This window comes from Piliocolobus tephrosceles, chromosome 6, assembly GCF_002776525.5.
Source record: "Piliocolobus tephrosceles isolate RC106 chromosome 6, ASM277652v3, whole genome shotgun sequence".
Lineage (NCBI taxonomy): Eukaryota > Metazoa > Chordata > Mammalia > Primates > Cercopithecidae > Piliocolobus > Piliocolobus tephrosceles.
This window is the reverse complement of record NC_045439.1, coordinates 112,828,892-112,841,365: the sequence shown is the minus strand read 5'-3', so window position 1 is coordinate 112,841,365 and position 12,474 is coordinate 112,828,892. Positions and strand designations below refer to the sequence as shown.

The following is a 12,474-nucleotide window of genomic DNA, read 5'->3' as shown; positions in this document are numbered from 1 at the left end:
CATTGTTTTGCATTTGCTAAAGAGTGTTTTAGTTCCAATTATGTGGTCAATTTTAGAATAAGTATGATGTGGTACTGAGAAGAATGTATATTCCTTTGATTTGGGGTGGAGAGTTCTATAGATGTCTATTAGGTCCTCTTGGTCCAGAGCTCAGTTCAAGTCCTGAATATCCTTGTTAATTTTCTGTCTCGTTGATCTGTCTAAAATTGACAGTGGGGTGTTAAAGTCTCCCACTATTATTGTGTGGGAGTCTAAGTCTCATTGTAGGTCTTTAAAAACTTGCTTTATGAATCTGAGTAATACTGTATTGGGTGCATATATATTTAGGGTAGTTAGCTCTTCTTGTTGTGTTGATCCCTTTACCATTATGTAATGCCTTTCTTTGTCTTTTTTTATCTTTGTTTATTTAACGTCTGTTTTATCAGAGACTAGGATTGCAACCCCTGCTTTATTTTGCTTCCCATTTGCTTGGTAAATATTCCTCCCTCACTTTATTTTGAGCCTAGAAGGAGATAGAGACACAAAATACCATTCAAAAAAAATCAATGAATCCAGGAGCTGGGTTTTTGAAAAGATTAACAAAATACATAGACTGCTAGCCAGACTAATAAGAAAAGAAAGAAGAATCAAATAGGCACAATAAAAAATGGTAACGGGGAATATCACCACTGATCCCACAGAAATACAAACTACCATCAGAGAATAAACACCTCTATGCAAATAAACTAGCAAATCCAGAAGAAATTAATTCCTGGACACATACACCCTCCCAAGACTGAACCAGGAAAAAATCAAATCCCTGAATAGACCAATAACAAGTTCTGAAATTGAGGCAGTAATTAATAGCCTGCCAACCAAAAAAAGTCCAGGACCAGATGGATTCACAGCCGAATTCTACCAGGGGTACAAAGAGGAGCTAGTACCATTCCTTCTGAAACTATTGCAAACAATAGAAAAAGAGGGACTCCACCCTAACTCATTTTATGAGGCCAGCATCATCCTGATACCAAAACCTGGCAGAGACACAACAAAAAAAGAAAATTTCCGGCCAATATCCCTGATGAACATCGATGCAAAAATCCTGAATAAAATACTGGCAAACCGAATCTAGCAGCGCATCAAAAAGCTTATCCACCACAATTAAGTCGGCTTCATCCCTGGGATGCAAGGCTGGTTCAACATACGCAAATAAATAAACGTAGTCCATCACATAAATATAACCAGTGACAAAAACCACATGATTATCTCAATAGATGCAGAAAAGGCCTTCGATAAAATTCAACACTCTTCATTACTAAAAACTCTCAATAAACTAGGTTTTGATGGAATGTATCTCAAAATAGTAAGAGCTATTTATGACAAACCCACAGCCAGTATCATGCTGAATGGGCAAAAGCTGGAAGCATTCCCTTTGAAAACTGGCACGAGACGAGGATGCCCTCTCTCACCACTCCTATTCAACATAGTATTGGAAGTTCTGGCCAGAGCAGTCAGGCAAGAGAAAGAAAGAAAGGGTATTCAAATAGGAAGAGAGGAACTCAAATTGTCTCTGTTTATAGATGACTTGATTATATATTTAGAAAACCCCATCATCTCAGCCAAAAATCTCCTTAAGCTGATAAGCAACTTCAGCAAAGTCTCAGGATACAAAATCAATGTGCAAAAATCACAAGCATTCCTATTCACCAATAACAGACGAACAGAGAGCCAAATTATGAGTGAACTCCCATTCACAATTACTACAAAAAGAATAAAATATCTAGAAATCCAACTTACAAGGGATGTGGAGGGCCTCTTCAAGGAGAACTATAAACCACTGCTCAGTGAAAAAAAAGAGGACACAAACAAATGGACGAACATACCATGCTCATGGATAGGAAGAATCAATATCGTGAAAATGGCCATACTGTCCAAAGTAATTTATAGATTCAATGCTATCCCCATCAAGCTACCATTTTCTTTCCTCACAGAATTAGAAAAAAAACTGCTTTACATTTCATATGGAACCATAAAAGAGCCCGTATAGCTAAGACAGTCCTAAGTGAAAAGAACAAAACTCAAGGCATCATGCTACCTCACTTCAAACTATACTCCAAGGCTACAGTAACCAAAACAGCAGGGTACTGGTACCAAAACAGATATATAGACCAAAGGAGCAGAAGAGAGGCCTCAGAAATAACACCACACATCTATAACCATCTGATCTTTGACAAACCTGACAAAAACAAGAAATGGGGAAAGGCTTCCCTATTTTACAAATGGTATTGAGAAAACTGGATAGCCATATGCAGAAAACTGAAACTGGACCCCTTCCTTACACCTTATACAAAAATTAACTCAAGATGGATTAAAGACTTAAATGTAAGACCTAAAATTATAAAAACCCTAGAAGAAAACCTAGGCAATACCATTCAGGACTCAGGACATAGGCATGGGCAGACTTCATTACTAAGTCACCAAAAGCAATGGCAAGGAAGCCAAAATTGACAAATGGGATCTAATTAAACTAAAGAACTCTGCACAGCAAAACAAAAAAAAAACAAAAACAAAAAAAAAACAACAAAAAAAACCTATCATCAGCATAAACAGACAACCTACAGAATGGGAGAAGATTTTTGCTATCCATCTGACAAAGGGCTAATATCCAGATTCTACAAGGAACTTAACCAAATTTACAAGAAAAAAAAACAACCCTATCAAAAAGTGGGCAAAGGATATGAACAGACACTTCTCAAAACAAGACTTTTATGTGGCAACAAACATGAAAAAAAGCTCATCATCACTGGTCCATTAGAGAAATGCAAATAAAAACCACAATAAGATACCATCTCACACCAGTTAGAATGGTGATCATTAAAAAGTCAGGAGACAGCAGATGCTGGAGAGGATATGGAGAAATAGGAACATTTTTACACTGTTGGTGTGAATGTAAATTAGTTCAACCATTGTGGAAGACAGTGTGACAATTCCTCAAGGATCTAGAACCAGAAATACCATTTGACCCAGCCATCCCATTACTAGGTATATACCCAAAAGATTATAAATCATTCTACTATAAAGACACATGCATATGTATGTTTGTTGCAGCACTATTCACAATAGCAAAGACTTGGAACCAACCCAAATGCCCATCAATGATAGACTGGATAAAGAAAATGTGGCACATATACACCATGGAGTTCTATGCAGCCATAAAAAAGGAGGAGTTCATGTCCTTTGCAGGGACATGGATGAAACCGGAAACCATTCTCAGCAGACTAACACGGGAACAAAAAATCAAACACCGCATGTTCTCACTCATAAGTGGGAGTTGAACATTGAGGAACACATGGACACAGAGAGGGGAACATCACATACCACAGCCTGTTGGGGTATGGGGGGCTAGGGAAGGGATAGCATTAGGAGAAATATCTAATGTAGATAACGGGTTGATGGGTGCAGCAAACCACCGTGGCATGTGTACACCTATTTAACAAACCTGCACGTTCTGGACATGTATCCCAGAGCTTAAAGTCACCAAAAGCAATGGCAATAGAAGCCAAAATTGACAAATGGGATCTAATTAAACTAAAGAGCTCTGCACAGCAAAAAACAAAAAAACAAAAAAAACCTATCATCAGCGTAAACAGACAACCTACAGAATGGGAGAAGATTTACAGAACTTAAAGTATAATTTTAAAAAAAGAAAGACATGCAGTACCACATAAGGAAGGTTTATTTTTAAAATCTAGGGATGGGCAGGGTTACATGAATGAAAGAGAGAGAGACTGTGTGTGAGAGAGAGAGAGAGAGAGTGTGTGTGTGTGTGGTGGGAAGGGGGGTGTATAGACCTACAGATGAAAGAGACGGCTGTAATGGGTAAAAAAAAAGTTGTGTAATTACACAGGAAAAACTTTCTTTTAAACACAAGTCACTAACACTGTAGGAAAAGCCCTGAAACAAGTAACTATCAATTAGTTAAAACTTACTTAGAAATTTAATTTCTCCAAAAAATATTATCAAAAAGAGCACTATGTTCAGGCTTGATTTCTTTTCAAAATCAGGCCTCAGAGACTGTTGGGAACCTTTTGATTTAATGTTATAAATGTATCCCCAGGAAAATAAAATATTAAATTTGAAAGCTGTTAGTACACTATCTTCCTTTTGTGAATGCCCTTCAAATCCTAGAGGATAAATTTCAAGCTTTAAACACTTTTTTAAAACAAATAGGAAGAAAGAACATAAAATGAGTCTAGACCCCTATTTTCCCACAGTGCTTAAAGATATCATTTCCTTGTACCACCCCAGCCAACTGAAGGAAGACAGCAAAATAATCTGAGATCACTTGTAAACTCCAGCACACCTCAAGGTCTGGGAAATCCTCTGTAACCCTGTGCCTAGCTGCCACATGAAGCTACATCAGCATGTTTTTGATCTGGGTGTGCCTCCCGACTTGCTTAAATCTAGCATTTGCCCATGGGGCAGAGATTTGATGCAATTATAATAGAAACCTTCTAATTGGTTATTGATGATGCACAGCCCTCTGATATTAGTAACAATATTTGCAGGCTGAACAGCACCCCACACACTGAAACTTGCTGATGCTTCTGTTGTATGGATGCTTTCTTTCTCATTTTTCTTGCTTTCCCGCTATTTCCAACTTTTTATCTCTGGCAGCCTTCTCGCAGTGAGGCATAGGAAAAAGAATGCCTGGTCTGTGTTTCTTTTTCTCCTCTGCACAACTCCAATCTTCGTTTTGTTTCTGTCTTGTGAAGTCTGAACGGAAGAAAATGAAGGAATCAAGGGTTCATTGCATTCCTCTTACATTCTCCCCGTTGTTACTGCCCTTCCTCACTGATTTCTTATGAAATGGTAGCTTCAGGGTCAGAGTACCCTAGACAAGACAAAAACGGAAGGGAGTTTGAGGAAGGCACCTAACAATTTGGTGTCCAGCAATCACTGAGCCATATACAACCAGTCAAACCCACAGAGTCTCAGTTGGGATTTTTCTTTAAGAAATGCAATACCACATAAAGGGAGGTTTATTTTTTGAATCTAGAAAGGGCGGGGTTAGGAGTTTTAAGAATCCCAAGAAGTGGCATTTTTAGTTTGAAGCTGGAGTTCTCTGAATGTAAAGCCACATGAATTTCTCTCTGGTGTGTCTTTCAAAGTAGGTTTATATGCTCCGAGGAAAAGATGAGGGGAACAAGGAAGTCCCTGAGCCTGATTTCCCACATCTAATCAGTGCAGTGGAACCATCTGGAAGGCTGCTACAGATGAATTGAGTGTGGTTTTTAAGTAACATGAAGATGACCCAAATGATCTGGACCAGCAGAAGGCACTTTTTCCCGAGACCAAGTTGTTGTTATTGTTGTTCTTTCCATCAAGAAAAGAGTTACCAGAGGAGAATAGGGCCTCATCCACAGAAATACTATGTAAACTTCTTTAGATATGATTCTGGTCTGGCTTGGATGTTTGTTACATCAGCTTTAAAAAACAAAACAAAACCTCTTCAGCTGTGGGCTCTCTAAAACTTACTGAGGCAAATCCCTGTCAGGCAGGGTAACCATAAACAGAATTTGTTGTTTTTGGTAGAGTATGATCTCCAAACATGTTTTAAGTGCAATCCGAACTAGATTTAAATGTCTCCCATGAAAAGGGAAAAGCTAGCAGGCCATTGTAAAAGCTGGTGGGTCATCACTGGCCTCTTGGCCCAAAGATTATTCAACACAGAAAAATTGCTTGAATTATTCCACAAGATGGGAATAGGCTTCCTTGCTAATTAGGAACAACTTATAAAATAAAAACTTTAGAAAATGTGTATTTAAAAAATATTCATACTTAAAATGTTGTCTTTCTCTTTTATATACATCAAGAGAATTTTTTTTTGTGATTCTAATGTTTAATGTTAGCTACTAGAAGTCGTATCAGTATATTTCCTTAAAAATAAATTCTTGCAGAAATGATATAAATTAGAGGGTGTATGCTAAACATATCCCATCTGTCCATCCATTCTATTAGGCACTATTTTAATAAAGGTTTTCTTTACACAGAAAAACAAAAAGTAAAACAGAGTATATTTGAAGATTAAAGTCAATAATAAAAGGAACAATATCCCTCTTTATGGTGGTAGCCTGAACAGCTCAGTAATAGGTATTTTGCATAATCTATAAATAGCTTGATTTAATGTCTATTAGGGGCAATAGTATTAAAAGGTGAATTTGAAATCCAAATCTGTTATTCTCCTTAACGTTTAACATTTACTTTAAAAATTTAGTTTTATGTAATAATATATTCTGAATATTGGCCACTCTCCTTCACAACAATAACACACAACAAAATAACATGTTGCAACCTTCCTGTTACCCTCTCTCCTTTCTCTCATCAGATATTTTGAATAGAATCTTTCAGATTCCTATTTCTTATTTTGTATTAGTCTCCCTTCTAGAATCTGGGTTTTTTTTTTTTTTTTTACCTTCAAAAACGGCTCCTGTGTCTAGATTTCAGGTTCATGACTAGGGTGTTAACAGTCCTGAGCTGCTTCTGAACCTTAGCAGCAGGTATAGCCTGCAGCAGCTCAGGGAAGAAAGGCTCTCCTAAGACCTCCTTTAAGAGATCTGATGTTGATTTCTAATTTCTGTGTTAGACTTTCATGTGCTAGGTGTCACGGTCTCAGGAAGTTGTATGTCACAAAACAAAGAGATAACTGCATTGGGAACTTTCTCTGGAGCACATTTATATGTTAAGATAAAAAGTGAATCATTATTCAGGGAAAGGAGCCTGTGAGTAAACCCTCTAATGAGCTCAAGTATCATTATTTCATCTAATTCATCCAATTGCTCCCCATCCAAAAATTAATTTCAAGCCATGAGGGTAATACAAGAAAATAAAATATGATTTATGGGTTCCCAAATCTATAGCAGCGTTAAAAAATGATCTTTGTACTTATTTTAACACCACAGGTAGAATAGACTAAAAGTCTGCTAACTAAAAGCAAATGGCAGCTGGGGTTAGTGAAAACGGGGGTGATTTATGAAAAGCACCTCTTTTTTTTCTGTTTCTAGCTCTAAGTGCATTTTCAACGCCCTTCCCCATTTTTTTAAACACTTTGTCTTTTTCCTCCCCTTTTCTTCCCTCTTCCCAGTGGAGAAGAATCCTTCTATTCTGTTAGTGCCCTGGCATTTACATCTAGCTTCCTACTCATCCTCATTGCCGTTAGCCAGAGCTGAGCTCCTGTTCTGCTCTTTGTTGGGGAGAGCCCTGTCCTGACCTGACTTCTGCTCTCTGTTCACTTGTGAAGTAGTCTTAGTCTTATCTTTGACTTCATGTGCTTTCTTTCTCTGCCCAAAATAAAATGATTGCAAAGCCAAATTCTGTTCTCATTTTCCAGAGAACTTCCTCCAAATAGGTTCCTTTCTATACCTCTGCTTACCCCTGTTATGGAGTAGTTTTTTTGTTTTACTTCTTCCCCGTAATCTTCTCCATCTCTTCTCTTTACTGCTGCTGTACCATCTCCAAGCCTCTTTCCTTAAATCTTCAGAATATCATGTGCTAAAACCTTCCTCCAGTTTCCTTCTCTTCTGTCTTATAGTCTATCCTAATAACTTACTGCAAGCTGTCCCTCACCCATATAAGCTGCTTCTACTTCTTACCAATCCATCTCTGTGCTGCAGATTGAATCACTGTGTTTTGGGTCTTGCTTGAAGTAAGAACTTTTCATTCAGTGATTTATGGAAACTTGCAGATCTGGAATAACTAACACACTCCAAACTCAACTACTCACACAGCAGCTACACCGTCTATACTCTCCCTGTTGCCATATTCTTCATGAGTATAGTTTAAGCAATTACTTCAAAAAATGGCATGTATTAAGCTCTCTCAAGATTTATTCTTTGTGAAATTTCTACAATTATCAGAATATAACCAGGAATACACATTAAATGATGGCAGAAAAAAATATCAATGCAAAAACCAAAAGTAACTGCCCTTGTCTCCTTAAGTATATAAGTGAGACATTAACTGGAATATATAACAATATCAACAATTATAGTAGTAGCTGCTACTGCACACTATGTAATACTCTAATATTAGTCATATATTCTAAATGGCTTGAGTTCCCATGCCAGTTGAACCACTTAGTAACTCAGAGACAAAATACTTAAAATGACTGTAATAATATTAATGGCGTTGAATAGTTTTAGGGATGAAGATAATGTATAAAAACATGTTTACATGTGGTAGTTGCTCGGTAAGTGATCAGAAAAGAAAATAGCAAGACCCTAATTGGTAAAATCGAATGATACCTTTGGATTCCGCAGCACCAGTGTGCTTTATATAATCCAGTTGACACAGAGCTTCTCCAGGCCATGTTGTGCTATTTCTTGCTTCTTTGAAAAAAAATGGCATGGCAATGGGGCAAAGCCTTACATCCTCATATATAGTTTATTGATCCTCATTAAAAATGTAATTCATTAAAAAAATGCATGTTCTAGAGAGCTTGATGAGAAGAAATATGACTTGATACATGGGGAAAATGCAGCCCCTGCCAGAACAGATGAAGGGAAAGCTGAAGGAAGGAAATTACTCCCAACTGAGTCTTTTTCCTACATTGCTTTGTTTATCCTTTTACTTTACCTTTCATTTTTCCCTTTAGAGGGAGAATTTATTTAGTGTACAAAGAAACGTTCATAACTCAATAGTAAAGAATTAATTGCTCTGCTAAAAGCTAATTGGTAGAAAGAATAACTAAACATTTTTAGAAAAGGTCCTGTGCACAACAACCTTATCTGGACATTATGTTATCTAGATTATTATTCCAGTGTTGTAAAAATTAGTATCAGTCCAAAACTACAATTACTGACACAACACCACATAGGATGTTGGCCATTGCTTCCAAAATTTTACACACATTAAGTATAGAAAAGCTTAAGAGCCCTAATACTTCAAGTCTAATCTTTTTAGGGGAGAGAGTTACCAGTGGATCTCAAGTTCCATGCTTGATCATAAATGAGGACCCAATTATATGTAGCATGGACTGAGCAGGCTACCATCTTGAATTCCTCTGTGAGCTGACTTACATTGCCAGGCCTTTTTTTCTTATGTTGTGTGTTACTGTGCTTAGCAGAAGGTTTTATATTGCATGTGCTTTGAGGACTTCACAAATACCATAGAATATGTAATGCGTTTACAAAACTACCAACAATAAAAGCTGGCATGAGCTTTAAGAAATGTGATTCCCAAGACTTTTATATTTCTAATCATATGCAGAACAAACTGGTTTTAGCTTCCTTGGCATATGGGATGGAAATTCTCTAACAGTCCCTTTGTAGCATTTTAAATTGGCTGGCCATTTTAAAAGGTAACAGCCCTTTTGCAGTAGAATTAAATGAATTAAATTGTTAAGTAGAAGATTTTATGAATTGATGTATTTTTCTTTAGTTCCCTATTCAGAGTTGCATCTTTAAGGGCTGGTTTAAGCAAGTATTTATTCAGCACCTACTATGTGTTGGCAATTGTTCTGGCTGTCAGGAAAACAGTGCAAACTAAACACAGTTCCTGCTATGGTGACGTTTAGAGCCTTTGAGGAAGTAACAGACAAGTGGCAATTACCATTAGTGCTATGATAGCAAAAGACCAGCATGCTATAGGATTCTCTGGGAGGAACACCCAGTAACCAGACTTGGAAGAGAGCTGAGAACTACAGAGACAGATAGGAATTAGGCAAAAGAAATGGGAAGAGAAAATGCTTCAAATGAATGGGAGAACATATGGAAACACTGGCCAATAATTTATGTCTCTCTCAAATAAATTGAATGAGTATTTTAGACAAATATTTGCTTCAGTGCTTTACATAAAAACTGTGGAAGTTTGGCAAGGATCACAAGTTAATACATACAGCAGTTATTTACGTATGTATCATGGTCAGAGCATTCTCAGTATTTTTGGCAAAAATTTGTTAAGAACAAGAATACATATCAGCCAGCAAAACATTGACTATAGAGATTTAATATTTATTAACAGCTCAGAACTTACCTTATAATTTCAACTGGCAGCTCAAGATAAATATTATAGCCACATAATAGGTCCACAGTTGATGGCGGTTGAATTTTTAATGGAAGAAAGTGGAGAAAAGTTGTACACTCTCTAGGGGAAAAAAAATCAAGTTTCTTCATTCCAACTTTAGCAATTTCTGTTTTGATACCCTACAGACATGTTCCTCCGAAAGTTTTGAAGAAAGCCCACTTGCTAGAAATTCACATGAGGTAAAATAACATATGAGTTATTAAAAGGTCTTTCAGCAGAACTGGGATTAATTTCCATATCCCTCAGGAGCCCATCTGCACTCCCTTATCACACAAATGGAATTTTGGTATATGGGTTAAAAATTACTTACCAAAAATTAAATTAAAAATAACTGAGCCATAGTCAAATCAGCAGGCTATATTTGTCTTATTTGTTTCTTTATTCAAAACTGGAAGAATAGAACTTTCCAAATTAGGGAATTTATTTCATATCACCATCATGTCAAAGATACACAGCTGAACACCAATAGGCAGTTGCACTCAAATGCCCTGATGTCCAGTGGCCTTCAAGATTCTTCATGATTGGCCTCCATCTCCCCTCTTCCTAGGCTGCCTCTCTGACTTCACTTCCCACCACCCTCTCCCTTGTCTGCCCTCCTCTGGCTCACTGACCTTGTTGGAATATGCCAAGCTTACTCTTCTCCAGGACTTTCACATCACCTTTCTTTCTGTCAAAAGTACTTCTTCCAGCCCCATATCCATGCATTCTTTCCTCGAGTCCTCAAATGACATCTTATAAGACTCCCTTCCTGTCAGTATAAACAAGGAACACTCCATCTTACCCTGCTATGCCGCCCTGCCACTCCCTATCCTCCTCCTTACCCCACTTTATTTTTCACCATGTCCCATAGTGCCAGCTGAAATACTATACATTTACTTATTGTTCATCGTCTGTCTCTTCAAACACAATACAGGTTTTATAAGCAAGGATGTTTGCTTATGTTATTATTGCTCAATAAACAATCTTAGAACAGAGCCTGGCGTATAGTAAGTGCTCAGTAAATATTTGTTAAATGAATAAAAGCTAACTACAGAAGCAGGAGATATCTTTCCTTAAAGGTATATAAATATATGACTTTCTGCAATTTGCAATGCTGCCCATATATAAGTGGAAGATACTGTCCAAGTGATTAAGTGAAAGGATTAAAAAGAGACTCCTTCCTTATATTTCATATTTAAATGTATTGCTTTCATTTTTTGTTTGTTTTTACATTGTCAAACGCTCTCCACTAAATGGTAACAAATTATATGCTGGTTACAACATCACAGTCTGACATTTTTCCGTCTAAACCATCTTCTATGAAGTAAATCCACAAATTTTGTATTGATATGATTAAAAGAGATCTTTGTAGACAATGTTAGTGTATGGTAAGCAGCCAGAAGCCATAGGCTATGATCCAGTTAACCCTTTATCATGATTATCATAAGCATTAAATATTTATTGACTATCCTGTTGTGCATATCACAAGGAAATAAAAATTCAGGTCTAGGTAGATTACTGTGTAGGAAGACAGTCTCTCCGCTAATTCCTCACACTTGAAGTAGGAACTTGTATTTTTTTAAATTTATTTTTCTCCATACTGCTGCTGAAGGTCTTATTTCACTCCTTCTTGACTTTTAAAATTCCCTCCTACTCAATTGTAAACTTTTGAATCATTGAACATTTTGAATCCAACTATTAGCTTTTAAATTCTAATCAGGCCAAAGGAGATCAACAATAAACTCAGATTGGAAAAAAAAAAAATTGTATTGCTCCATGAGGAGTGACATAAAAGAGCCATCTCTACCTCAACACATGAAATGTTGTGGGTGATGGACTGTGATGTTCATTTTGTAGAATTTAATGATCATGTGGAGTTTGCCGCACCCCAACCCAAAGATCTAAGGATATTTCTGATATATTTGGAATATTAGCCCAAATAGAGAACGTAAGGATAGAATGCAGTTTTTTGGTTACCAGAGGGAAGTTAGTGGAGGAGAAATGTCTCATCTCAGAATTTGCTGCTGTTTGTTTTCCTTTACGTTTCTGGTAATATCTATTCGTGATCAAATAGAAAGAGAAATAAATACCTTAGACTGCCATCTTGTGCAGGAAGTAAAACAGCAGGACATTTAAGTAAATATGAAGAGTTTTATGTCTGTTTATTTGTGGCATTTGAAACCTGCTTGATCTTTTCAGTCTTTTTGATCCTGAAGATGTTCATCCACCTCCCTCCTTATATTTTGTTCTCTGAATTGTTCATTGTTGTTCTTTCCCAAGCATAGTAAAGTTATTCATTTTATTATATAACTAGTAGAAAGAAGTTTTGACAATTTTCGTTTTCAAATGGAATTCCGATTCAGTTTTAGCCTACTATTCTCCCTCATTCTGGAATGTGCCCTGACCATGGAACATGGAATTTCTGTCTAATTT

General features: G+C 36.8%; 1 protein-coding gene across 5 annotated transcripts in view; it reads left to right on the top strand.

Annotated features, from left to right (window-relative positions):
* Window positions 1-12,474, top strand: part of NPAS3 (neuronal PAS domain protein 3) — an 865,020-nt gene that overhangs the window by 555,673 nt on the left and 296,873 nt on the right. The window lies entirely within an intron of this gene.